The sequence below is a fragment of the Mobula birostris genome, chromosome 14 (genome assembly GCF_030028105.1).
Source record: "Mobula birostris isolate sMobBir1 chromosome 14, sMobBir1.hap1, whole genome shotgun sequence".
NCBI classification, from domain to species: Eukaryota; Metazoa; Chordata; class Chondrichthyes; order Myliobatiformes; family Myliobatidae; genus Mobula; species Mobula birostris.
Window position 1 is genome coordinate 86,445,455 of NC_092383.1, and position 25,249 is coordinate 86,470,703.

Consider the following 25,249-nt stretch of genomic DNA (forward strand, 5'->3'; position numbering starts at 1 on the left):
CTATTCTGGACTGGGTTTTGAGCAATGAGGAAGGGTTAATTAGCAATCTTGTCGTGAGAGGCCCCTTGGGTAAGAGTGACCATAATATGGTGGAATTCTTCATTAAGATGGAGAGTGACATAGTTAATTCAGAAACAAAGGTTCTGAACTTAAAGAGGGGTAACTTTGAAGGTATGAGACGTGAATTAGCTAAGATAGACTGGCAAATGACACTTAAAGGATTGACGGTGGATATGCAATGGCAAGCATTTAAAGGTTGCATGGATGAACTACAACAATTGTTCATCCCAGTTTGGCAAAAGAATAAATCAAGGAAGGTAGTGCACCCGTGGCTGACAAGAGAAATTAGGGATAGTATCAATTCCAAAGAAGAAGCATACAAATTAGCCAGAGAAAGTGGCTCACCTGAGGACTGGGAGAAATTCAGAGTTCAGCAGAGGAGGACAAAGGGTTTAATTAGGAAGGGGAAAAAAGATTATGAGAGAAAACTGGCAGGGAACATAAAAACGGACTGTAAAAGCTTTTATAGATATGTAAAAAGGAAAAGACTGGTAAAGACAAATGTAGGTCCCCTGCAGACAGAAACAGGTGAATTGATTATGGGGAGCAAGGACATGGCAGACCAACTGAATAATTACTTTGGTTCTGTCTTCACTAAGGAGGACATGAATAATCTTCCAGAAATAGTAGGGGACAGAGGGTCCAGCGAGATGGAGGAACTGAGCGAAATACATGTTAGTAGGGAAGTGGTGTTAGGTAAATTGAAGGGATTGAAGGCAGATAAATCCCCAGGGCCAGATGGTCTGCATCCCAGAGTGCTTAAGGAAGTAGCCCAAGAAATAGTGGATGCATTAGTGATAATTTTTCAAAACTAGTTAGATTCTGGACTAGTTCCTGAGGATTGGAGGGTGGCTAATGTAACTCCACTTTTTAAAAAAGGAGGGAGAGAGAAACCGGGGAATCATAGACCGGTTAGCCTAACGTCGGTAGTGGGGAAACTGCTGGAGTCAGTTATCAAGGATGTGATAACAGCACACTTGGAAAGCGGTGAAATGATCGGACAATGTCAGCATGGATTTGTGAAAGGAAAATCATGTCTGACGAATCTCATAGAATTTTTTGAGGATGTAACTAGTAGAGTGGAAAGGGGAAAACCTGTGGATGTGGTATATTTGGATTTTCAGAAGGCTTTTGACAAGGTCCCACACAGGAGATTAGTGTGCAAACTTAAAGCACATGGTATTGGGGGTAAGGTATTGGTGTGGGTGGAGAGTTGGTTAGCAGACAGGAAGCAAAGAGTGGGAATAAACGGGACCTTTTCAGAATGGCAGGCGGTGACTAGTGGGGTACTGCAAGGCTCAGTGCTGGGACCCCAGTTGTTTACAATATATATTAATGACTTGGAGGTACTACTGCAGTTGTACAAGTCCTTGGTGAGACCCCACCTGGAGTATTGTGTGCAGTTTTGGTCCCCTAATCTGAGGAAAGACATCCTTGCCATAGAGGGAGTACAAAGAAGGTTCACCAGATTGATTCCTGGGATGGCAGGACTTTCATATGAAGAAAGACTGGATGAACTGGGCTTGTACTCGTTGGAATTTAGGAGATTGAGGGGGGATCCGATTGAAACGTATAAGATCCTAAAGGGATTGGACAGGCTAGATGCAGGAAGATTGTTCCCGATGTTGGGTAAGTCCAGAACGAGGGGCCACAGTTTGAGGATAAAGGGGAAGCCTTTTAGGACCGAGATTAGGAAAAACTTCTTCACACAGAGAGTGGTGAATCTGTGGAATTCTCTGCCACAGGAAGCAGTTGAGGCCAGTTCATTGGCTATATTTAAGAGGGAGTTAGATATGGCCCTTGTGGCTACGGGGGTCAGGGGATATGGAGGGAAGTCTGGGGCGGGGTTCTGAGTTGGATGATCAGCCATGAGCATAATACATGGCGGTGCAGGATCGAAGGGCCGAATGGCCTACTCCTGCACCTATTTTCTATGTTTCTATGTTTCTATGTTTACAACCTGATCTGCCCTCTAGGTTTCCTCATCCACAACCTGTGGCAAATCCTGTTTTTGTCTCTCCTTTGACTCTATTTCTTTTTGGCCTTCCTTTCATCGATCTGGTCTTTGGTCTTTGGTCTTTGCATCTACTTTTACAAGCAATTTTTTCTCCTACTTGACATTCCTGCAACAACCATAAAACACACAGAGTAGGTTTCAGTTCTTTACAGGCACAAAAGCCAAATGCTTGCAACTTTCCTGAAGATCCTTAAACTCTCCTCCAGCTTAAAACCAAGCCACATTTCACAAGTATCTGACTGATTAACTTATCAGAAGCTTTCTCAGACATGTTGCCTATAAAAACTGTTGTAGTCCAACTAGTGCTTTCATCATTTTCACTCTTCCTCTGAGCAGCGTGGCCCTTCCTTACAGGAATATGCTTTCCAATCAGAGGCATAGAAGTTGGAACCAACACATGTTTGTTCTCAGTTAGGCAATGGTTTATGATGTATGTCAAAGAGGCAGTCGTGGCATTATCTAGTACCTTTCTTAATTTGGTTTCAGTCGGCTTCATTGCAAGGGATGTGGCATGCAATTGGTGGATGGATCTCCAATCGAGTAGCAGTTGTCTCAGCAAATGAAGTCCCCACAATGCTGGTCCTTCTGTTTTTACCACATACAAGCTCAATGTGGCTCACAGTTCTGCATGTCATTCCCACAGGAGTTATCCTTTTACCAGTGTAAGTTCTCAGTTGAATATTTGCAGGCTTCACTTTGGTATCTTTCAAATGCTGTTTAAACTCATTTTGTGGGATGACTGAAACAGCTGAACTAGTGCCTAATTCCATTTTACTAATTTGTCGTTTACTCCTGGTGTAAGCCACATTGCTTGTTTGTTGTTAATTTTCATACAGTAAAGCTCAAGGCTACACAGTCCTGTGTCACTCTCATCATAATCAGATTTTTCATCTACAGCATGCAGATTTGAAACATAGAAAATAGGTGCAGGAGTAGGCCATTCGGCCCTTCGACCCTGCACCGCCATTTATTATGATCATGGCTGATCATCCAACTCAGAGCCCTGCACCAGCCTTCCCTCCATACCCTCTGATCCCCCTAGCCACAAGGGCCATATCTAACTCCCTCTTAAATATAGCCAATGAACTGGCCTCAACTGTTTCCTGTGGCAGAGAATTCCACAGATTCACCACTCTCTGTGTGAAGAAGTTTTTCCTAATCTCAGTCCTAAAAGGCTTCCCCTTTATCCTCAAACTGTGACCCCTCGTTCTGGACTTCCCCAGCATCGGGAACAATCTTCTTGCATTTAGCCTGTCCAATCCCTTTAGGATTTTATACGTTTCAATCAGATCCCCCCTCAATCTTCTAAATTTCAACGAGTACAAGCCTAGTTCATCCAGTCTTTCTTCATATGAAAGTCCTGCCATCCCAGGGATCAATCTGGTGAACCTTCTTTGTACTCCCTCTATGGCAAGGATGTCTTTCCTCAGATTAGGGGACCAAAACTGCACACAATACTCCAGGTGTGGTCTCAGCAAGGCCTTGCACAACTGCAGTAGTACCTCCCTGCTCCTGTACTCGAATCCTCTCCCTATAAATGCCAGCATACCATTCGCCTTTTTCACCGCCTGCTGTACCTGCATGCCCACTTTCAATGACTGGTGTATAATGACACCCAGGTCTCGTTGCACCTCCCCTTTTCCTAATCGGCCACCATTCAGATAATAATCTGTTTTCCTATTTTTGCCACCAAAGTGGATAACTTCACATTTATCCACATTAAATTGAATCTGCCATGAATTTGCCCACTCACCCAACCTATCCAAGTCACCCTGCATCCTCTTAGCATCCTCCCCTCCTCACAGCTAACACTGCCGCTCAGCTTCGTGTCATCCGCAAACTTGGAGATGCTGCATTTAATTCCCTCATCCAAGTCATTAATATATATTGTAAACAACTGGGGTCCCAGCACTGAGCCTTGCAGTACCCCACTAGTCACCGCCTGCCATTCTGAAAAGGTCCCGTTTATTCCCACTCTTTGCTTCCTGTCTGCTAACCAATTCTCTATCCACATCAATACCTTACCCCCAATACCATGTGCTTTAAGTTTGCACACTAATCTCCTGTGTGGGACCTTGTCAAAAGCCTTTTGAAAATCCAAATATACCACATCCACTGGTTCTCCCCTATCCACTCTACTAGTTACATCCTCAAAAAATTCTGAGATTCGTCAGACATGATTTTCCTTTCACAAATCCATGCTGACGTTGTCCGATGATTTCACCACTTTCCAAATGTGCTGTTATCACATCTTTGATAACTGACTCCAGCAGTTTCCCCACCACCGACGTTAGCCTAACTGGTCTATAATTCCCTGGTTTCTCTCTCCCTTTTTTTTTTTAAAAAGTGGGGTTACATTAGCCACCCTTAGTGCTTTTTCGAAGCTGCAAGTTGACTTTTTAGCTTTTTTGCTTCCTAGTACCATGCATTTATTTTTGTCTGGCTGGCAAGTTCTTTGTATGTGTCCTACTTTGTTGCACTTTCTGCAAGTTTCAGCTTTAAACCTGTATTTGTGTCACAATGGGGTGCTGGGAATGGACCCAAATACAAAAAACAGACACTGAAGTACAAGGAACAGGACTTGACTAGAGTAGGGACGTGACAGGATACAGACAAGGAGCAGGGACAAGAACGCAGACTAGGGCTTGGATCCCAAGCCAGAGACTGGACAAGGACCCAAAACCTGGGTCTTGTCTCGGGCTCGGGCCCCAGAACCAGGCATGGACATGACATGACTGCAGGACTGGAGGTTGGGGTCTTGAGGCTTGAGGCTTGGAGACAAGCTAGGGGTCTTGAGGCTGGAGGCTTGGAGACAGGCTAGGGGTCTTGGTCTTGAGGCTTGGAGACAGGCTTTGGGTCTTGAGGCTTGGAGACAGGCTTGGAGTCTTGGTCTTGAGGCTTGGAGACAGGCTTGGGGTCTTGGTCTTGAGGCTTGGAGACAGGCTTGGAGTCTTGGTCTTGAGGCTTGGAGACAGGCTTGGGGTGCTGGTCTTGAGGTTTGGGGTCTTGGTCTTGAAGTGAGCAGGCAGAGAGTCAGGCAAGGTATCCAGGCAGAGAGTCAGGCAAGGGGGAAAAGACAGGGAGGGGAGCAGGACAGTCCAGCAGGGAATTCCTGGTTTGTAGAAGTATTTATGTCTCAGCCCCAAAACGAGAAACATGTGACCCAAACAGAAACTGGGGAAAATCAGAAACCCTGGAACGAGGAACCATGGACCGGACCGTGAACCGGAACACGGACTTTACGGACCGGACTATGACAATTTGTTTGGTGAACGTGAGCCCCTGACACAATGGTAACACAATTTGTTCAGCCAGGCCAGTTTATGTTTGGACAATGTAATTTGTCTACACTCACTTTCATTCCTGATTGCAATTTAATTGTATCTCTGTGTGTGGTTTCCATTGAAACAGCAATTTTACCTGCTCTCTTGAATGTAAGTTGTGCTACAGTTAGGAGTCATTTGTGAATGCTTTCTTGAAAGATTCCACAAAATAAATAATCTCTCAGTACATCTTTAAGCCTATTGTTGAGGTGACAATGGTCAGGCAATCTCTTCAATTCAGCCATGAACACTGAAGTGGGCTCCCCTTCTTTTAGATTCTGCTTATGAAACCTAAAGCTTTCTGCAACAAACAGTGGCATTGTTTCTAAATGTTCTTGAGAATATTAGCAAAGCTAATTTCTGCTGGTTTGTTTGGAGCAGTCAAACTTTGAAGCAAACTATATGCCTTTAAAGGCAAAGTACTTGGAAAAATTTGCACTCATTTCTTGATGTCTATTACATTTTCTTCAAGCTAGTGTTGAATTAGCTCAGTATACATATTCCCCTGCCATGTACATGATTTCCCAATATGTCTGAGCGGCGTGGAGGGAAATTTTCCGCCAAATGGAAATTCCAGATGCGACCTAACAACGACGATACACATTCCAATTATCTGCTATGGAATCAGACAAGCCAATCTTTCTGATGTAGCCATCTGTGTCTGCTGTTTTAAATGATGATTATCGCCCAGTACTCACTCTTTACGAATGGATGAATTCTTCTGATATCTGACTTTTTTAATACTTGATCGTGTTCTCCCTTCAGAAGAACATGTGCTGTGCTGTTTTTTAATTAAACTTGACCATCTTTCTATGTGCTGGGCTACGATTTTTTTAACTTGCAGTGTTTTTTTTTAGTTCAAATATTTCTCTGCGTTTCAACAGGTTGACAGCTACCTAACATTCATTTTAAAGATACGTCATCGCCAATGTATGTTTTGTAACTTCAAAACATCAAACTAATTCAAAAGGAAATACGGGAGTCGGGGAATATTCTTCACTTCATTCTTCACTTCAAGTGAGGCATGTATGTATCATGTAAATTAAATATATCTTCATTCTAGCTCATATTTATACATGTAACCCATAATTTATTATTTTCACACACACACAAACACACAAGATGACTCATATAGAACCGAAATATTAAATACAGCTTCCACTAGTAGGGGAGCCAAGGACAAAAGGGCAGTCTCAGAATGGACGGACATCCCTTCAGAACAGAAATAAGGAGGAATATCCTTCATCAGAGGTGGTGAATCTGTGGAATTCATTATTACAGATGGCTGTGGAGACCAAGTCATTGGGTATATTCATTAGTGAGGGCATTAAAGCTTACAGGGAGAAGGCAGGAGAATAGAGTTTACTGGGATAATATATCAGCTATGATAGAATGCCGAAGCAAACTTTATGGGCCAAATGGCCTTACCCTGCTCCTGTGTTTATGGCCCTATGGTCTTGATTCCATCAAGAAAATCCAGGAACCTGAATGTGATCTGTTCACCATGTTTGAATTTTCATTCTCAACTAAGCCAAGAGGATAAATTAGTTATTAGCATCAACAATTTGTTAATAAGAATATTAGCTGATTGTTTATTAATTATTGAAACATACAACAACAACCTCAGGCATTTGAGTCCATAGAACAGCATTTAATAGAGTAAACTGGTCTTAAGCAGTTCACAGCCATGACAGGGTTAAAAATCGTTGCTTGCGCAATGAAAAGAAAACATTGTGAAAAGGTGCCATACAGTTGAGATCTGTGAAGGTGACATGTTGGAAATGGAATGCTAAAAAAAGTCAAAGTCCTTACGTATGGTAACATTATTTTTTCACCTTCATGAAGTTGTTAATGAATGACAAGAGAGGTTAATTCTCCACAGATGTTAAATTTGTCTATATTCTGAAAAAGTATGACTATTTCATCTTGGTGTGAAATTCCAGCAGAATCTGTGTGATCCAGAAGCCTTCACTTTACCTTATAGACCAGTCTGGGAGGATCTGATTCATCGCGTCTCTGCAAAAGGAAATGGTCAAATCATCAGACTCATCAACACTGGGAACTCTGATTTAGAGTTGTATCTGGAGCTTGGACTCCAATATATTCACATCAAGCATTCTGCACACATAGTATGTCAACATCTTGTCAATATCATCTGCAAATAGCTTTGGATTGACCATCCTCAAATGATCAGTATATTTGAGTGCAAATTCTATTGTTTTCCATAAGCCTACCTTGGTTTCCCTTGTGAACCACGTGACCGAAATAGTGCAGATCAGGAAAGCGAAGAGCAGCCAACAACCAACCTTCCATATCATGAAACTGCGTAAAGGGGAAGAGTAACAGAACTGATGAGATACAGAAACGAGATGGCTTTGTGTTTGAAATATTTACCTCCTGTTTCCTCTGTAACATTAGTGGAGTGGGGTGAGGTAAATAAGCAGAGCTGGAGGAGTAAATAATGTTGACTGAATGAAAGGGAGAAAAACATCATCAGTTGGAATAAAACCATATTTTCTCGAGGCAATGGCAACATCTTGCAATGCAGTCATTCACTGATACTATTATGGTTGTTGGAATTACAGTAGATCTGCTAGAAAATGAATCTCAGGGTTGTATAATAAATTTACCTTGATAATAAATTTACTTCGAGCTTTGAAATCATTTCTGCACTACATCCAGTTGAATAACAATTCCCTTTTTTAACAGAGTACCAGATTCTCTACTCTGACTAATACCAGAAACCTTCTTCACTATAGTGACTCCACTTTCAAGGAACCATGTACCTGAATTCCAAGATCCCATTGTTCTTTAACACTTCCCAGGGCCCAACCAATCACTTCGAAAGTCTTACTTGATTTGTCTTTTGAAAATGCAAGACTTTGCACAATTCTGAATTAAACTCCATTTGCTATTCCTCAGCCCAAAAACTCAGCTCATCAAGATCCTCTGTAATTCTTCAAAATCCTTTTCACCAGGGACATGAGATGTACAGGTTGGAAAGGTGACAGCAAACTTGTCCATTCTCAGAGGTGAATGAAACTAGATGACATGGATTTAGATTTGAAGCGATTGTTTTCACCCAGAGAGTGGTGGAAAAAGTGTCACAGTCAATGTTTGTGGAGTGTCTGAATGAGATCTCAAGTCACATCTCCATGGTAGGCTTTGGACCTTGTTCTGGAAGATAGGGTTTAGATACATTACTGTGCAAAATACAGGTGCATTTAAAAGAATTCTGTAAAGAGACGATGCTTTCAAAAGTAATGAAATGAAAAATATTTAAATATTTAAAAATATTATAATGTGCATTAAGCAGCAATAAACTAAATCAAATCAAAGTTGGGTGTCACCACACTTTTCCTTTAAAACTACTTCAATTCTTTCGGGTACCCTGTCATGCAGTTTTATAAGAAAATCATCTGCTAGGTTGTTCCAAGTGTCTTGGAGAACTTGCCACATTTCTTTTTCAGACCTTGGCTTCTGCTTCTCCAAGCAATCACAGACAGCCTCGGTGTTGTGATCAGGACTCTGGAGATGATACCACCTGAAACTAAATAAGAATCGAAGGTGCCTAAGGCATTTGCAGTATACTGTAGATGGATGTGCAATGGAAATCCACATGGTCTTTGTCTGTGTTGTACGACTCTGGGACCAGATGAACCTGTTACACAACAGCATTATCTGAACCCTGAAGCTTAAAGTTCAAAGTGGATTTATTACCAAAATACATATCTGTCATCATATACAACCCTGAGATTCAATTTTTTGTGGGCATACTCAGTAAATCTATAGATTAATAACCACAACAGAATGAACAGAATGACCACAACAGAACAAAGGTTCTGAACTTAAAGAGGGGTAACTTTGAAGGTATGAGACGTGAATTAGCTAAGTTAGACTGGCAAATGACACTTAAAGGATTGACGGTGGATATGCAATGGCAAGCATTTAAAGGTTGCATGGATGAACTACAACAATTGTTCATCCCAGTTTGGCAAAAGAATAAATCAAGGAAGGTAGTGCACCCGTGGCTGACAAGAGAAATTAGGGATAGTATCAATTCCAAAGAAGAAGCATACAAATTAGCCAGAGAAAGTGGCTCACCTGAGGACTGGGAGAAATTCAGAGTTCAGCAGAGGAGGACAAAGGGCTTAATTAGGAAGGGGAAAAAAGATTATGAGAGAAAACTGGCAGGGAACATAAAAACGGACTGTAAAAGCTTTTATAGATATGTAAAAAGGAAAAGACTGGTAAAGACAAATGTAGGTTCCCTACAGACAGAAACAGGTGAATTGATTATGGGGAGCAAGGACATGGCAGACCAATTGAATAATTACTTTGGTTCTGTCTTCACTAAGGAGGACATAAATAATCTTCCAGAAATAGTAGGGGACAGAGGGTCCAGTGAGATGGAGGAACTGAGCGAAATACATGTTACTAGGGAAGTGGTGTTAGGTAAATTGAAGGGATTGTAGGCAGATAAATCCCCAGGGCCAGATGGTCTGCATCCTATAGTGCTTAAGGAAGTAGCCCAAGAAATAGTGGATGCATTAGTGATAATTTTTCAAAACTCGTTAGATTCTGGACTAGTTCCTGAGAGTTGGAGGGTGGCTAATGTAACCCCACTTTTTAAAAAAGGAGGGAGAGAGAAACCGGGGAATTATAGAACGGTTAGCCTAACGTCGGTGGTGGGGAAACTGCTGGAGTCAGTTATCAAAGATGTGATAACAGCACATTTGGAAAGTGGTGAAATGATCGGACAAAGTCAGCATGGATTTGTGAAAGGAAAATCATGTCTGACGAATCTCATAGAATTTTTTGAGGATGTAACTAGTAGAGTGGATAGGGGAGAACCAGTGGATGTGGTATATTTGGATTTTCAAAAGGCTTTTGACAAGGTCCCACACAGGAGATTAGTGTGCAAACTTAAAGCACACGGTATTGGGGGTAAGGTATTGATGTGGATGGAGAATTGGTTAGCAGACAGGAAGCAAAGAGTGGGAATAAACGGGACCTTTTCAGAATGGCAGGCGGTGACTAGTGGCATACCGCAAGGCTCAGTGCTGGAACCCCAGTTGTTTACAATATATATTAATGACTTGGATGAGGGAATTAAATGCAGCATCTCCAAGTTTGCAGATGACACGAAGCTGGGTGGCAGTGTTAGCTGTGAGGAGGATGCTAAGAGGATGCAGAGTGACTTGGATAGGTTGGGTGAGTGGGCAAATTCATGGCAGATGTAATTTAATGTGTTTTTCCATTATTCATTCCAATAATCTACTTACAAGGTAAAAACATATATCAACTTTCATGTCAAAAGTTATTGCAGAATATTTGGAGAGATTAGTTTATCTTGAACTCCTGGGATTAAAACATGTTGTCGAGCGTTGGTTGTACTACTGGTTGTGAAAATGAAAACAATATTCTCACAGGCATTCAGTACAAGTAAATGAAATTATAAATTTCCCCTGAATTATCTCTCATATGGCGGGGGGGGAGGCAATCATAGCACCAGCAATGAGAACATTGTACATTTAAGCAGGACTGGATCAAGTGACTTACCTTGCAGTTGATACTGTTGTAAATGTTTCACATGAATATTCACGTCCTGTTGAGGCAAGGAAAGAAAATTCAGTCTCGCATGTTTACCCAGTGCAGTCAAGCAAGAGTACATGATTGGCAGGTGGAAACTCATGGTTTGAGTAAAAGGCTGATTGGTTACAGGGAGGTGAGTAATTTCTGTTTCTTGTGCATATTTGAACACCTGTTGCTGGGGAAATTACAAGGCTTGAGTTGGAGGGTTTGCAAACCATAATCCTAAGCAGACAGAAGTGGAAGTTCCAGCCAGGCAATTGACATCTGCCAGCTCTGGGAGATCTGTTGTTGGGGCCACAACACCCACCGGAAAGACATACACATCTCTGCACTGAGTGTATGTGGAGATATTGGACCAAGTACAGTTGTTGATACAACAGGATAATGCTTCTGTTCTCAATGAAAAAACAACTTGTATAATGCAAGATGCTGGAGGAACTCAGCAGTTCAGGCTGCATCTATGGAAAGAATAAACAGTCGACATTTCAGACCAAGACCTTTCTGATGAAGGATCTTTGCATGAAAAATTGACTGTATACTTCTTTGCATAGATGCTGCCTGGCCTGATGAGTTCTTCCAGCATTTTGTATATGTTGTTCTTGTTCTCCAGCATCTACAGAATCTCTTCTGTTCCTGTTTTAATAGTGGGATGACAAATGTCATTGAACATCATAGAGTTATACAGTATGGGAACTAGCCCTTCAGCTCAATTCATCCACACTAACCAGCATGAGCTAGTCCCATTGAGTCTACTCCACCATTTCAGCACAGCTGATCCATTTCCCTTTCAACCTCGTTTTCCTGCCTTCTCCCCATTACCTTTCATGTCCTGACTAATCAAGAACTTATCAACCACAGCCATAAAGGTATCTGGTGATCTGACCTTCACCACCACCTGTGGCAACAAATTCCTGTCTCACCTCCCTCTGGCTAAAGAATTTCCTCCTCATCTCTGTTCCAAGTGGACATCACTCTCTTTTGAGTCTGTGCCCTCTGGGTTTTGACTTTCCCACCAATGGAAACATCCTCTTCACATCCACTGTATAAAGGCCTTTCACCATTCGATCAGCTTCAATCAGACCTCCCCTCATTCTTCTAAATTCCAGTGAGTACAGGTCCTGAGCCTTCAATTGCTATTCATATGATAATCTTTTCATTCCCGGAATCGTTCTTGTGAACCTCCTTTGAACTATCTCCAATGCCAACACATCTTATTTTAGATAAAAGGCCCAGAAATACTCACAATATGGACGTCCCTGAAAAGGACAGGCCTTCATTAATCAGAGGATTGAGATCAAGAGTTGTGAGGTAATTGTGTAATACCAGTGGTCACCATCTCCTGGCAGAATATCTATTGCAACCCTCTGCCTTCTGTAGGAAAACCAATTTCTATTATTAGAATATCTCAAATGAAGAGGCACTGTAACAAGATAAGGATCAGGTAATTTAAAATTGGATTTAAATTCACAATCCTTAGAATCCTACACCTGGATGGTGGTGGAGGCTGGATCAGTGGGGATCTTTAAACAGAAAGTACCGTAGATATTTTTTGATAAAGATCAGGAAATGGCGAACTGTAGGAAAATGATGCAGAAGAGCTAAGAAAGCCTAGTACAGATCAGCCAAGATGATATTGAATAGTGGAGTAGTCTTGAGACACCAAACAGCCTGCTTGGTTTCTTGAGTTCAGTCCTTACACCTATTGCATGTGACTTCCATTGCTTCTTTAGCCTGTATAATTCTCTCTATTTTCCACGAAACAAACTACTGGAAACTGTTTATAAATCCAGAAGGTGTGAGTTTGGGTATTTGCTGGTTCTCAAAGATGAGAAAATCTCAGTCAGCAACTAGAAATGTCAGCAATTTAGACGCAAAGCCACCATGCACAGCAAGAGCAGGCTGCAGGCAGGAAACTCTCTGGTGAGGGACTCACTTCTCAGCTACCGAACAGGGCATGCCGTTCCCTGCAAGATTTGTCACAATGCAGCTTAAAGAACATAACAGATGAACACTCCCACCCACTAACCCACCCCTCCACAACCCCCACCACCACTACTTTATCATTTCATGTCAGGCACCTCAGGTAGATACACTATTGTGCCTAGCAGCAATTTACTTACATACAACCAATGTATATAAACAATTTTATGTATTTATATGTATCATGTTTATTAACGATTGTGTTCTGTACCTTATTGTTATTTTTTATGGGTGCATTAGATCTAGAGTAACAATTAGTTTGTTCTCCTTATATTTGCATATTGGAAATGATATTAAGCAATCTTGAATCTTGAAGACGGTACATGATACTCAATCAATCTCCCTAATGATTCGCACCCTCCACCACTTACCAGTGCCAGTGAACTGAATCACAAAGCTGCAGTTGTCTCCTCTGTTGTCGATGGACACGTTCACTATTTCACTAGACTTTGCTCCATGAGTATTGGAGGCAGTGCAGTAATATTGATAGTGTTGGTGTTTGAAGGATTGACAACGTAGATCCAGTTGACTGTTTTCAGAGACTTTTGAATCCACAGATGAGATATTTTCATGCCATGTGTACTGAATGGGAAGGGATCCCTGGACAGACTCACAGGACACTGACACGGAGCCCCCAACACACACGATATTTGCAGAAGACAGATATCGAAGCACAGGAACAGACACTGGTTCTGTGGGAAAGAATCAGTCAACATATTGAAATCAATATGTGGGCATCTGAACTCCACATCAATCCCAGATGCCTGAACCCCGCGTCTGCCACTATTCCAAAACACAGCAGGAGTCCAGATCAGAACAGCAGCAATGACAGTGAGGATGTGATGTGTCAGTGTGAAAATCAGGGTACAATCTCTCACAGCTACAAGGAGACAGTCACCACTGGTGTTTGAAAAAAAATAATGCAAGCGTTGTTTGAAGGTGATAGTTTAATGGAAACTTGTGAGACAAGCTCTTTAGCTACAATGATTGTGGCGACTCCCTGTAACACATAGAAATTACTGGAGGAACTCAGCAGGCCAGGGAGCACCTACAGAAAAGAGTACAGTCGACATTTTGGGCCAAGGCTTTTCAGCAGAACAGGAAGATGAGGACTCAGAGTCTGAGGGTGGGAGGAGGGGAGGGAGAAACGCAGGGTGATAGGTAAAACCAGTAGGGGGAAGCATAAAGTGACAGGGAGGGGAGAGGTAAAGGAAAGAGTTGGGAAGTTGATTGGTGAAAGAGATACAGGGCTGGAGAAAGCAGAATCGAATAGGGAAGGACAGAAGGCCATTGAGAAAGAAAAAGGGGGAGGAGCACCAGAGGGAAGTGATGGGCAGGCAAGAAGATAATGTGAGAGAGGGAAATGGGAATGGGCAATAGAGAAAGGGGGGGGGAGGAACATTACTGGAAATTCGAGAAATCAATGTTCATGCCATCAGGCTGGAGGCTACACAAACGGAACAAAAAGTGTTGCTCCTACAACCTGAGTGTGGCCTCATCACAGCAATAGAAGAAGCCAGAGACTGACAGGTTGGGATGGGATTGGGAAGTGGAACTAAAATGGGTGGACGCTGCAAGGTCCCGCTTTTTCTGGTGGATGGAGTGTATATGCTCGGCAAAGTTGTCTTCCATTCTACTTTGGGTCTCACTGATATACAAGAGGCCACACCGGGAGTACCGGATACAATAGATGACCCCAACAGACTCACAGGTGAAGTGTCGCCTCGCCTGGAAGGACTGTTTTGGACCCTAAATGGTAGTGAGGGAGGAGATGTAGGGGCAGATGTAGCAGTTGTCCGCTTGCAAGGATAAATGTCAGGAGGGAGTCTGTGGGGAGGTGTGAATGGACATGGGTGTTGTGCAGGAAGTGATCCCTGTAGAAAGCAGAAAGTGAGGGGAAAGGAAAGATGTGCCTGGTGACGGGATCCCATTGGAGATGGCAGAAGTTTCAGAGAAATATGTGATGGAGTTGCAGCTTAACGGGGTGGTAGGAGACAACAGGAGGAACCCTAACACTGATGGGGTGGTGGGAAGATAGGGTGAGGGCAGACGTGTGTGAAATTGAAGAGATGTAGTTGAGGGCAGTGTTGATAGTGGAGAAAGGGAAGCCCCTTTCTTTCAAGAAGGAGGACATCTCTATCCTCCTGGAGTGAAAAGCCTCATCGTGAGAGCAGATGCAGTACAGAAAGAGAAATTGAGGGAAGGGGTTTGGTATTTTTACAAGTAACAGGGTGGGAAGAGGTATAGTCCAAGTAGCTGCAAGAGTCATTGGGGTTTGTAGCAATCTTCAGAGATAAACTGTCTCCTGAGATAGAGACAGACAATTTGAGGAAGGGAAGGGAGGTGCTGGAAAAGGACCTGGAAATTTGGAGTCAAAGTTGATGTAGTCAATTAGATCGGCATGGGTGCAGGAAGCAGCACCAATGCAGTCATCAACGTAGCATTGGAAACGTGAGGGAGAGACACCAGTATAGACTTGGAACGTAGATTGATCCATGCAGCCAACAAAAAGGCAGGCATAGCTGCGACCCATGCAAGTACCCATAGCTATTGTTTGAAGGAAGTGGGAGGAGCCAAAGGAGAAATTATTGAGAGTGACGATAAGTTCCGCAAGATGGAGGAGAGTGGTGATGGAGGGGAACTGGTTGGCTCTGGTGTCCAGAAAGCAGCAGAGACCTTTGAAGCCTTTCTGGTGGAGGATAGAGGTATGTAGGGAATGTACATGCATAGTGAAAATAAGATGCTCGGGGCCAGAGAACCGGAAATCAGGGTGGCATTTCATACAGTTCAGAGGCAGGAAAATGTACTGAGCCTTTCCACTGGAAATTGTTGGCCAGTCAGTGGGACGGACAACATGTGGGGTTCCCAAACCTTGCCCACTCCCCACAGGGCTCTGCACTGCTGAGGAGCCTCAGGATATCCATGCTTCTCTGACACTTCCTCGAGCAAATATGGATCAGACATTTCACTGGACACATAAAGGTAATCAAGGAGAAACCTACCGTCAGATACTTGTAGATACACGTCAAACACTGGATGATTGCCAGATGTTGCAATTCCACATCTGTAAACTCCTGTATCTTGAGAGACAAGATTCTCCATAGTAACAGTAAATATTCCCTGGGATGTGTTATCTCTGATTGTTATTCTTCCATACTGCTCATTTGTCCCATTTGTATTCACTAATGATGTGCATTGGCGACCCCACATGCGGCACAAATACTTTGTGTGTGAACGGTACTTTGGTCATTGTGACAATCGATTGTGATCGCTCTTCCCACAACTCCTCTTACTTTGTTTTCTGCCCATAAAGCACCCAAAACTGAGGGAGAAATTCTTCTGAAAATGGACAGGTAAAATTCAAATTTACACAAGCAGATTCAAGATTGCTTCATGTCATTTCCTCTATACAAATATAAAGGAGAACAAAACCATTGTTCCTCCGGATCTGAAGCAGCACAGAAAAAGCAAATGATAAAGAAAGCAATAATAATAAAAAGAGATGTTTTATTTAAAGCTGTCAGTGTGTTCTAAGGAATCTACCACACCCTCAATTGGTGTAATTGAATTCCACATTGTCTGAAAAATGCTACAGCATCGTCCCTCATCACAAGATCACGGCTCTTCACAAGTAATGATTTTTATTTGATTGGAGTCATCATTATCACTGCCCAGTGATGTCTCAGTGTGTTTCAACAATTCTGAGTCAATAGATTACTGATCCAGTCCTATTCCAGGCAGGTGAGCACAAGATCGGTAGTGGATAAATTACCAGAGGTAGTTCTCTGAGACAGGGTCTACCTGAATTTGCAAAGGCATGATCTGGTTGTGGATAGTCAACGTGATTTTGTGCATGGGAAATCTACTCTCAAGAAATTGACAAGGTTTTTTTTTGAAGGGATGAAGAAACGGACTGATGAGGGCAGGAGCAGTAGCATGTAGCACATGGAGTTTAGCAAGGCCTTTGAAAACATCTCACATAGCAGACAGATTTGTATTGTGAGATCACATGGTAAGCTAGTTGGTTGGATACAGAATAGGCTGAAGGGATCTCGAAAGAGAACTGGTGTTCAGCCCCATTACTCTGTGCTAGCCAGATTCCCCCACATGAGCCCAACCCGTCTGCCTGCATTTGATCCATCTCCCTCTCTTCTCACCAGAGCCATCTATTCAAGTTGAATTTCAAGTTTAATTGTCATTCAACCATATATGGATACTGCCAAATGTAACAGCGATATTCCTGGACAAGGACGAAAACTACAGTAACAACGGTGAAACATAGCAGAAGGCTCATATAAAATAGCAGTCAAGAAAAAATTATATGTAGTTTGTTTATGGTACACATAATTTCATAATTAGTTTACTTTGAATATTGAACTTGGAAAGTGGCTAATGGAATGACTGATGTATGGAACTCAGGCAGTGTGAAGTAATGAATTTTGGGAAGTGGAACAAGGACAAAACGTACACAGCAGAGAACCAGGTTTGCAACTACACAGGTCCCTGAATGTGGCAACACAGGTGGACAAACTGCTGAACAAGGAATATGACCAGTTGCCTTCATTGGATGGGGCATTAAGTAGAGCTGGGATGGCATGTTACAACTATAAAGGACATTGACAAGACCTCATCTCGACTAATCTGTGCAGTTCCAGAGGAAGAATGTGATTAATTAGAGAAGGTACAGAAAGCATTCACAAAGATGCTTCTGAAACTGGACGGTCTGGGTTTTGGATAGGCTGGGACAGTTTTCCCTGAAGTGAACACAGCTGAGGTTTAAAAATTAAGAGGGGCAAAGATATGCTGGATAATCACAGTCTTTATCCCAACTTTGGGGAGTCGAAAACTAGAGAGCCAAGACTGACGGTGAGGGTGGAAAGTCTTTGAGGGCCTGGAGGGGCAGTGTTTTCCACACAGAGCAGTGTGTACGTGAAAAGGCTGCCAGAAGAAGTACTAGGGGGTGGGAATAAATTCACCTTTAAAATACTTTTGGACAAGTTCATGAAATTTGCTGAAGTTAGTCCATAGCCACAAAGTGAGTCATCACTGCAGCACATTAATTGCAGGCCACAGACTGAGTTCAGCGCAGAAGTGAGTAAACCTTGTTGACAAACTAATTAAACACCAGCCCATCCCCTTGCCTATGACATGCATTCCTTTAGTTTTTCGCACAGGTTTCGAAGGTATATTATCTTTGTCACAATCACGAAATACAGCAGCCTTGTTCATATCAGTATAGAAGGAATGGGTTCCCTTCTCATTTCTGAAGGTGAGGAAGGTACTTTAACCAGCAACCTGAAACTCAGTTTCAGTAGTCACAATGTTAATTGGGCTGCTCAGGAAATCCTAAAGCTGGTGATGATCATAACACAATGAGATCATAAGACATAGGAGAATTAGGCCATTCGACCTATATCGACTGCTCTGCCATTCCATCTTGGCTGATTTATTATCCCTCTCAATCTTATTCTCTTGCCTTTTCCCTGTAACCTTTGATGCCCTCACTACTCAAAGACCGATCAAACTCAGCTTTAAATAAACCCGATGACTCGGCCTCAACAGCCATCTGTGGTAATAAATTCCACAGATTCACCACCATCTGGCTAAAGAAATTCCTCCTCATCTCAGTTCTAATGCTGTCTGTTAGGGGTCTGTACTTCTTCCACGTAGAATGCATAGGCTTTCCCCAGGTGCTCCAGTTTCCTCCCACAGTCCAAAACCATGTTAATTGGTCCCTGTTAATAGTCCTGTGATTATGTTAAAATTATCAGCTTTGTCAAGGGTTAATGGGGCAGCATGGCTTGAAGGGCCAGAATGGCCTATTCAGGGCCAAATCTTTAAATAAATAAAAAGAAAGAATGTTCTTGTAAGGAGCAAGCCCAGGTACATTACAAGATCAAGAGCTCATTTTATGATACTAGGAGACCATCCAATAGTTTCACAACAGTGAGAAAGAAGCTGTCCTTGAAGTTTGTAGTACATGCTTTCAGACTTTTGTAATTTCTGCCCGATAGGAGGTGAGAGGAAGAGAATATGTCAGTGAAAGTTGGATCTTCAATTAGATTGGCTGCTTTACCAAGTCAGTGAAAAGTATTAAAAACAATAAAAAATATAAATTACTGCAAATATCCAAAAAGTATAATTTTGTATGTATGCACACTTGTGTGTAACAATCAGGATGTGGGGAGAAGCTGAGGTAGATATCTAGAGATTCCACTGCACTCACAGTTGAAGGATCTAATAAAGGAAAGATTGCATTTGCTTAAAACCAGCTCCCCTATAAAAATCAATTCCCGCCAAATCCCACACTGGTTTGGACATTGATTGCTGAGCTCTTACTAGTGTCATGTCAAAATTTTTTCTCATCTGAACTGTGGAATATCTTCAACAGACCCAGCAGAAGACCTACAGTGAATGTCTTAGGGCAAGCAGTTTGACAATCACATGAGCTCATTACAGACAGAGAGCGGATTAATGAGAGCAGGGCAGTGGATGTTGTCTATCTGAAACTCAATAAGGCCTTTGACAAGGACCCATTAGTTCAAGATGGTCTAGCAAATTGAATATAACATTGGCTTGATGGGATGAGTTAGTGGATTGTCATGGGGGGTTTTCAAATTGGAGGTTTTGCATTTTGGCAAGTTAAACCACTGCAAGACGTACAGTAAATGGTCGGAGGATGCTATGGAGAATGTTGCAAAAAAGTGATCTGCTCTTCCAGGTACATTGTTACCTGAATATGATGACACAGGTAGACAGGATGGTGAAGAAGGCATTTGGTACACTTACTTTGTTAGTCAGGGCACTGCGTACAAGATTATTATATTATGTTATGGCTGTACAAGATGTTAGTGAGACTACTCTTCAAATACCATGTGCAGATGTTGTCTCCTGATAATAGGAAATATATCATTGGACTGGAAAGGGTGCAGCAGAAAAATCATGAGGACATTCCTGAGAATGAAGGGATAGAGTTATAATGGAGGGTTGGAAGGATGAGACTTTTGCCCTGGAGCTTAGAATGCTGACGGGTCATTTAACAGAGGTATATAAAATCATGAGGGGCACCTATAAGGTGAATGGTCACTGTCTTTTTACAAGGGGAGGGGACAGTAAAGCCAGCAGGTGCAGGCTACAATTTAGCGGTGAAAGGTCCTAAAGAGCAATTTTATACACAGAGGGTCTTAGGTATATGGAACAACCTGCCATAGCAATCCATAGGAGTGGGAGCATTTACAACATTCAGAAGACATTTTGACAGATACATGAGTAGGAAAGGCTTAGAACAAGGGTTCACAAACTTTTTTGCCATGTCCCCCTACCATTAACTAAGGGGTCCATAGAGTCAGTGTCACTGGTTAATTTGCTCTGTAGTTTACAGAACTGAATTTATGCACCTCAGTTTGTTTATTTATGTGTAATCCATTTGCAGATCTCATCCCCACTTTCATAAGTTATTATGTGTTATGCGTGTTACACCCTGGTTTGGAGAAACATTGTCTCGTTTGATGGCATACATCTATATAGTTATATGACAATAAAATTCACTTGACTTGACTTGACTGGTCTTGACCGCAGGTTGGGAATCTCTGGCAGAGAAGGATATGGGATAAATAAAATTACAGGTGCTCTACCTAGATGAAAATCTCGGTTGACTTGGACGAGTCAGGCTGACGGGCCAGTTGTTCTAGTAAACAACAAGCACTTTATGACTCAGAACATGAGTTTCAATTGCTATGCTCAAATTATTAAATATTTGGAAAAATAAATTTATCTTTGATCTCAGGCTTGACGCATGTACAAGAAAATCAGGAATATTCAGATTCCAACACATCATTTCATTGAAGTTAATCATGTCAGATAAGTTTAACACCAGTTAAAGAGAAACATAGTTCTCTCCCAGCTGGCTCTATTTGAAAGCAATTACAGTGAAATCCCCTGTAGAGAGAACCTAATACTTTACATTTGAGGTGATGTAGTTTTTTTCCTTTCTGCAGTTGTCATCGATTCTGTCACATTATTTTTACAGAAATGATTTTGCCCTGTTAAAAGAAAATAAAATTCAATTTCATCTGCTTTGTATTTAAAAGAACAAAAGAGCACAATTGTTAGACCAACAGGTAGTTTAGTGTGGTGGACCAAAGGTGATCTATACTGAATGCACATTAAAAGTTGAAGATGACATTTTTTCCTCACATGTACATCAGATCATACAGTGAAATGTGTTGTTTACAATGACCAACACAGAATATGTGCTGGGGGCAGCCTGCAAGTGTTCCATGTTTCCAGTGCCAAAATAGCTTCCCTTTGACATACCAATACTAACCTGTGCGTCTCTGGAACGTGGGAGGAAAGCGCGACACCCGGAGGAAACTCATACAGCTACTAAGAGAACGTACAAACAACTTGCAATAGTGGTTGGAATTGGACCCGGATTGCTGATCGCTAATTGCTGTTCTACTGTGCACCCAATTACATTTACTGATGGCTTGGATTCTTTCCCATACTCAGTACCTGATGGTGTGGAGATGCAGCTGGGAAAGTTAAAGGACTTGGATTGAGGAAACTGTAATTCTATCTAATTAGGGAAAGGTCCATCTAGGGAGATGGCCTCAGCCGGCATGGCGAGATCACTTTCCAGGGCCCCATCACCCTCTGCAGAGTTGGTGATAGCTGTACTTGAATATACAGGGAGATAGTGGTTCAAGTACACTTTTTGTCCAAAAGGATAATGTAGGAGATTTTTTCAATGAAAAGTCAAAGTCTTTTCCTTCCCATATCTCTTGATCTTTCTACCTCTGAGAAAAATAACTCAATCTTTCTTGCATATAGGTTCAGCACATTCTGGGCGAAGAAATCCTTCCTAATCCCAGTATTAAATGTCTCACCCTTTAGATTATTTCTAAGCCTCCATGCTTACTTACTTACTGCCCATTACAACATTGGCATTTAGGGCAGCAATGAAGGTTTTCTATCCCTAGCATTGTTCAGGGCTTCCTCCATCATGCCAGTAGATTCCTTTCGGTTTTCACTGCTGTCAGTCATGCAAGTCCCAGATGCAGACTGAGCAATACCATCAATCTCTGATGTAGAAGGATTCTTCATTCCTGTTTCCATAACAATTTTGTTTTACCACTCAGCTTTGTTAGTCCTGAGCTGAACCCCCAAACCTGGAGGACTGGTGGATCACTCTAAGTCTGACCTCTACACTTTGACCTATATAGGCATGGGTGAGCCTACAAAGAGCCAAAGTATAAAGACCTCACTCCAGCCAACAGAGATCTCCAGGTTATTGAGGCATGCAAGACTCCAAATCCAACAGCAAGGTTGTGATCCTCTTGGAGGTAAGATTCCATAGACTGTCCAGTATTCCCTGGTATTGGAAGCCTTCTAACTGCATCTGTTTCAGCCTGGTAAAATATTGCAGCTTTCTATGAGATCACCTTTCAGTCTGGTGAACTCCAGGAAATAAAAACCTGATCAACCAATTCTCTGTTCTTGTGTCACTCATGGCATCCCAGAAATCAGTCTGCTGATCCTTTGCTAGCTTCCTTCCATAACAAGAACATCTTTCATCAGACCAAAACTGTTGGTGACATGAGAGTGAGGATGAAGAGATTGTCTGACTGATTTAAGCTTTAGGCCAGAATGGAAAAGTGGGGTATGTGCCAAATTGAGGCAGCGAGTCCCAGGCACAGGAGCGTATCGAAGCAGCACGAACCCCCTACCATCTAAGCCATGTGTACTGGATATTGTGTTCCAACAATACAATATCCAGTACACATCAGTCACTCAGTTGTACTCCATTGACAATCATAAAATATTAAACTCTGCACTACTTACCCATTCTGTTGACATCAATCACATTTCTGCAGTTCCTGACATTGTTGGAGATGGACACGCTGATCATTTCACTAGTCTTTTCCCCATTATCATTTGAGACTTTGCAATAATACAGATATTTTTTGTATTTTAAGGATTGACAATGTAGATCCAGTTTATTGGTAACAGAGATCTTTGAATCCACAGTTGGGGTCTTTTCGTACCATGAATACTGAATGGGAAGGGATCCATGGCCAGACTCACAGGACACTGACACATAGTCCCCACAACCTGAGCCACTTGTTAGTGGTGAAAATCGAAGCAAAGGAACAGACACGGGTTCTGTGGAAAACAACCAATAAACATCTGAAAATCAAACACAGTAAAGATTTCAGCAGTTCTGTATCTCAACCAGGACCCACACGTCTGGAATCTCAGCAGCTCCTCTACCTCTCTGTGTCTCTGCATCCTCTTATCTGCCTGAACTGCCATATCTGCCATTATCCCTGAACACAGCAGGTCTCCAGATCAGGACAGCAGTGATGACACTGAGTATGTATCTGTGTGAAAATCAGAGTTACAAACTCTCTCAGCAGCAAGGAGACAGTCTAATGTTGCAACCAACAGCTTGACTCTGAAAAGGCAGCACTTGTGGGTGTCCTGGAAACCTATCAACTTCTGCTTTAAATATATCCAATAATTTAGTCTCCACAGACTGTGGCAATGGATTCCACAGATTCACCAGCCGCTGGCTAAATAAATTCCTCCTCATCTCTCTTTTTTTCTGAGTCTGTGCCCTCTGGTCTTAGAGGTCCACACTACAGGAAGCATCCTCTCCACAACCATCAGCTTTTCTGTGCTCATTCTTCTAAGCTCCTGCAAGTGCACGCCCAGAGGTTTCAAACACTCCGCATACATCTGGGGAATTTAATATCTGGAGCCCTTTAGAGTTGATGTACAGAGAGTTTTTGGGGTTGAAGTCCATTGCTCCCTGAAAGCTGCAACACAAGTGGAAATAATGGTAATGAAAGCATTCAGCACATTTGCATTCTTCATTTTACATATTGGAAACTAAAGCTGACAAGGCATTTTGAAGCTTCATAAGACTTTGTTTAGGGCACATTTGCAACATACAATAATTTGTGATTCTGATAGCGACAGTATAGAAAAGATGTGGAGGTTTTAGAGAGGGTAAAAAGGTCATCAGGGTGTCACCAGGGCAGCATTGTAGACTAATGGTTAGCACAAGGCTTTACCGTGGCAATTTCTGCTGCTCTGTGTAAGGAGTTTGTGTGTTCTCCCCATGTCCACGTGGGTTTCTTCCAGGTGCTCTGGTTTCCTCCCACAGTCCAAAGACCTAGAAGTTGGTAGGTCAATTGGTTGTTATAGATTGTCTGAGTTTGAGGCTGGGGTTAAGTCTGGGGGATTACTGGGTGGCACGTCTCAAAGGGCGTGAAAGGCCTCTCCACGCTATATCTCAATCAATGAATAAATCAAATAAATGAATAAATGTTACCTGGATTGTAGCTATGGGGAGAAGTTTGACAAACTTGGATCATTTTCGCTGCAGTATAGGAGGCTGAGGAGAGACCTGATAGAAGTTTATGAAGTTATAGAAATCACAGATAGGGAAGATAGAATCTTTTCCCAGGGTTTAAATGTAAAATGATAGTGAGCATCGTTTGAAGGCAATAGGGGGAATGTTTAAAGAATGTTTTCGAGACAAGTTTTATTTACTCTGAGGGTGCTGACTGCATGAAACACACCGACAGACTGGCTGGTAGAAAGGGATATCATAACAATATTTAAGAAGCTTTTGGACATGGACATGAAAAGGGAGGGGTTGGAGAGATATGGACCACATGCAGTAAGATGGAAGTAGCTTAGAATGATAGCATGGTCAGTGTAGACATGGTGGGCCAAAGAGTCAATTCTTGGGCTGTACATTATATCAAGTTCTCTCTAACCCCATTGCTCTATTTCCCACCAGGAATGGGCTGAATGGGGAGGCTGGCTACCGGGAAGTGGATGGTTAGTGGGTGCTGGCGGGTGGTTTATGAGAGCACAGAGAGAGTGCCGGGTAGGGGTGGGAGTGACTGATCCATGAAGCAGGGATGGGAAATGGAATAGACTGCCCTGGGAGGACTGAACACAATCTGTAGTGATCTGGATCTGATTCCCTTTTTATGCTTTTTGAAGTGTTTAGACCATGTGAAACACTTGTTTCTCATTGACCTGTAAATATCAGATTCTTAGTTTTAGTCTGAATGCAAACCACTGTCAGAGCAACATTTCATATGGTTCAGAAGCAGGATAATGTGCTGAGCCTCCCACTGGAAACCAGAGGGTCAGATCCCACACTGGGTGAGAGCAACTGGAGTGGGATTTCCGAACCCAGCACCCTCCCCGCAGGGGCCTGCTCTGTAACAGAGCCTCTGAATATCGGTGCTGC

At 42.4% G+C, this 25,249-nt stretch overlaps 1 long non-coding RNA gene and 1 pseudogene across 1 annotated transcript; both read right to left on the bottom strand.

Annotated features, from left to right (window-relative positions):
* Nucleotides 1–25,249, bottom strand: part of LOC140209404 (polymeric immunoglobulin receptor-like) — a 53,696-nt pseudogene that overhangs the window by 14,415 nt on the left and 14,032 nt on the right.
* LOC140210056 (uncharacterized) lies at nt 7,029–11,012 on the bottom strand. Its single transcript, XR_011889140.1, has 3 exons — nt 10,963–11,012; nt 7,635–7,722; nt 7,029–7,416 (listed from the first exon to the last, which is right to left on the bottom strand). It is a non-coding gene; the product is annotated as an uncharacterized lncRNA (long non-coding RNA).